General features: G+C 35.0%; 1 long non-coding RNA gene across 2 annotated transcripts; it reads left to right on the top strand.

Moving 5' to 3' along the window:
• Window positions 1-412: 412 nt before the first annotated feature.
• Window positions 413-3,271, top strand: LOC113475026. 2 transcript variants are annotated; one of them, XR_003396763.1, is made up of 3 exons: window positions 413-516; window positions 579-624; window positions 710-3,271. It is a non-coding gene; the product is annotated as an uncharacterized LOC113475026 (long non-coding RNA). The 2 variants fall into 2 exon arrangements; XR_003396762.1 differs by having other exon boundaries at window positions 579-3,271.
• Window positions 3,272-3,654: the final 383 nt, after the last annotated feature.

The following is a 3,654-nucleotide window of genomic DNA, read 5'->3' as shown; positions in this document are numbered from 1 at the left end:
CTTTGTAATGGGAGACCCATTGCTGATCGCTGTTAAAGAACATAAAGAAGTTTTTTTTTTCCTTATACTTTAGTTGTTTTATAAAATATACCTCTTTCACTGATAACCATGTGTTCTGAAAATAATCTCTAATCTTAGTATTCAGAGTATTCTGTCAAATAGTTAATTGCCTGAATATAAGCATTTTCGTTATCTGCCGTAGCCACTGCTCTAAACAGCTCAAGTACACGGTCTCTATCTGTGACATTGTTTGCAGATTTCTTCACAAACCTTTCCCAAGCTTGCTCACGAAATCACAGATTAAAACTTTACAATCTGTCAACATTTTTTTTAATTAGGCTAAAGATATGTTCAGCTATTTATATTTTCAAATCGCTGTCTCATTATTCACTTAGATTTGTATAAATATACTAATTTTTTACAATAAAGTATCACACCTTTAAAAACCTCTTCAATTGCATTAATTTCAGCGTCACATTTGTTGGATTCCAAGTTGGACACCAGGACTTCAGTGTTGTAAGTGCTTCTTTAATGTCTTATCACACCTTTAAAAACCTCTTCAATTGCATTAATTTCAGCGTCACATTTGTTGGATTCCAAGTTGGACACCAGGACTTCAGTGTTGTAAGTGCTTCTTTAATGTCTTCGGTTGTTTCATTTTGATGAAACTCGCAACAACCTGGTAGCCAACATTGGTTTTTACGCACAGGAAGGAAAAATAAAGGAAGAGCATATTTCGTGGTTTTGTATGTTGCATCCAGCAAACCAATGTCTTGGCCATAACGAAGTAATAACTTGTGCTGCCAAGCAAGTTGATGAACCAAAAAAAATGTTTCTTTGCTTTGCATAATTGGTTGATCATTATCAGTATCAGCCATATTATGTGTGTTATTGTTGGCAGCAATATATTGCCGAAAGCAAATATTGTCATCAGGGTAACCATCAGTTTTCGACGCATCCACTAACAATTGAACGTTGACCTGATCCATTTTAGCAAGTTTTCGCTTACATGATGCAGATTTATAATGAACATCTTTAATTGGAAAATATCTCCTGTTGAGGTGCTTCTTTATTTTTAAAAAGCTCGTGAATGACGAATGATTTAAGAGCCCGTTCAATTTCTGCAACTGAGCGCACCCCATCATCAACCATTTCATTGATTTTGGCTACAATTCTTTTGTCAATTGATTGATGGATACCCGCACTCTAACAGATAAAAATCAGTTATTGAGCATGTAGTCCCATCTTCCCCCACCCTACTATATCATGCTAATCAGTTTAAAACGTGCTCACTCATTAGATCTTTGATCTCTTGTATAATACAAGTTTTATAAAACTGTGTGTGTTTCTTGATCACAAAAGGTTAAGTTTGTATAAAACATATTTTATTATTCATTCATTTATAATATATATAACTTGTTTATAATCTAAAAATAATAACTCCCATTACAGTGTAACCAGAAAATATATCTGGTTACAAAGGCTTCGCGCCACGCGCCATTACCAGCCGAACCATTTATATTATGTCCCCATTAAATTTGTTAATTTTATTACCAGCCGAACCATTTATATTATGTCCCCATTAAATTTGTTAATTTTATTACCAGCCGAACCATTTATATTATGTCCCCATTAAATTTGTTAATTTTATTTAAAAAATACTCTGCAAAGCTTACTCGGACATGCTAAATACCTATTTTAATTAAATTAGCTGACTGTACAATTAGAATAACAGTTAAGAGGTAGCAATTTTAACGATTAGAATAACAGTTAAGAGGTAGCAATTTTAACGATTAGAATAACAGTTAACAGGTAGCGATTAGAATAACAGTTAAGAGGTAGCAATTTTAACGATTAGAATAACAGTTAACAGGTAGCGATTAGAATAACAGTTAAGAGGTAGCAATTTTAACGATTAGAATAACAGTTAATAGGTAGTAATTTTAAGTATAAAAAGATTTTATGTGCTTGTGGCTATTTATGACGTCACTAACAAGCTCCACAGGGTGAATTTGCCACTCAGTTCTACTATCTACCAGTCCGCCAGGTCCACTAGGTCTTTACTATTAGGTATGTTAGTCTTAGATTAGCAATTTTTCCATTGGGTATGTTAGTCTTAGGTTTCTTGATTTTGTCAGCCTTAGGTCTGTTAGACTTAGCATTTGGGTGGTCTGTTAAGTATACTGGACCCACTCGCTCCAGTACTGGGTCCATCAACTGGTACCGTGTTTAATTTGAAAACGTTTTGTAATATCTTTTGTTTTTTAATCTTACCTTGTTATTGTGTCAAGAGTAAGCTTGAAAAGTATCACCATAGTAATAAAATGGTGTTTAAGCTTGAAAAGTATCACCATAGTAATAAAATGGTGTTTATAGAGTACTACGCATATCCTGTGTAAAGCCCCGTTATCACCACTTTGTGTGTTGTGATACTATGCATGTTCATTCATTAAAGCTATGCTAAATTGTAAACCTAAAGTACTCCTAGCTACGCCACCGTGGCAGTACACTCTCGCTTTTGAACCACACGATGTCAGGTGTGTAGGCTTGTTATTTCAACGCTGCAGATACGTGTGCCCTTTTGCAAAACAGCCAACTAATTATTCTAGCTTGGTTATCTAAATAGCCAGCCATACAGAATACATATAACAACAATCACCCATTAAGTTACATTATTAGTAACCGGGTATGACGTGCCCGAAACAGGACTGTTGCTGTCCGCAACTTAAAACATCAAATGACATATTAATGTTGAAACTACATAGAACAAATAAACAAGCCTACTTTATATTAGCGGAAACAAGTTTTGCAAAATAACATAAAGCATGGATGGTTTATGTGGGAAGAATAGTCATACGAAAACATCTTTCATGAATATAATTGATCCAAAGTGTATGCGTTTTTTATCTCAGGAAACTTTAGCAAGCTTACAGCCAGACATAAGAATAATTAATAAAAATGCCTAAGAATAAAACCAAGAACTATCCATGCACAATTTGTAACGATAATTGTAAAAGTGTATTGAATGCTGATCTTGTAAGGAATGGGTCCACTATGAAGAATGGAGAAACACACGTTTAATTTTTTTTTTGCAGCACATGTGCAACGACAAACAACAACAAAGAGGTATACGATTTCGAACGTGCTCTTTCCTGAATAAATTCCAGCCTTTCTGGAATAAATTCCAGCCTTTCTGCAAAATGAACGAAGTCTTTTTGTATGGTTATCGCCAACCAAGAGCTGTTGTTGATTGAAACATACTAAGCTCAACTTCTTCCACCATTTCATTACAGTCCTATTGACCCGGTTATGGATAATACTCCAACACTGATATTAAAATCTTTTCATTCTTCTGTGGCTATTGGAAACGGCAATTGCATTATTTGGCACACAGGAGTTTTACGTGCAGTTGCGATTGGCTGTTGTAATAGTACCCAGAATTCTACTGCACAAAGGAAAGCAAATTTATCTTGCCGGAAGTGAATGTTGTAACACCTTGTTACAAAGACGTTTGCGTTTCCGCAAGTCGTATCAATGGGCAGATTTGATTCATATTTGTGCCCTAAGCGCCGGCGTCAGGCATAAATTTACCTCATATATATGCCCACGATTGGACCTTTGGACAGGAGAAGAATTGTGTATACAAGGGACATT

This window comes from Ciona intestinalis, unplaced genomic scaffold (assembly GCF_000224145.3).
Source record: "Ciona intestinalis unplaced genomic scaffold, KH HT000084.2, whole genome shotgun sequence".
Lineage (NCBI taxonomy): Eukaryota > Metazoa > Chordata > Ascidiacea > Phlebobranchia > Cionidae > Ciona > Ciona intestinalis.
The sequence above is the reverse complement of the archived record's forward strand: the minus strand, read 5'-3'. Positions and strand labels throughout refer to the sequence as shown.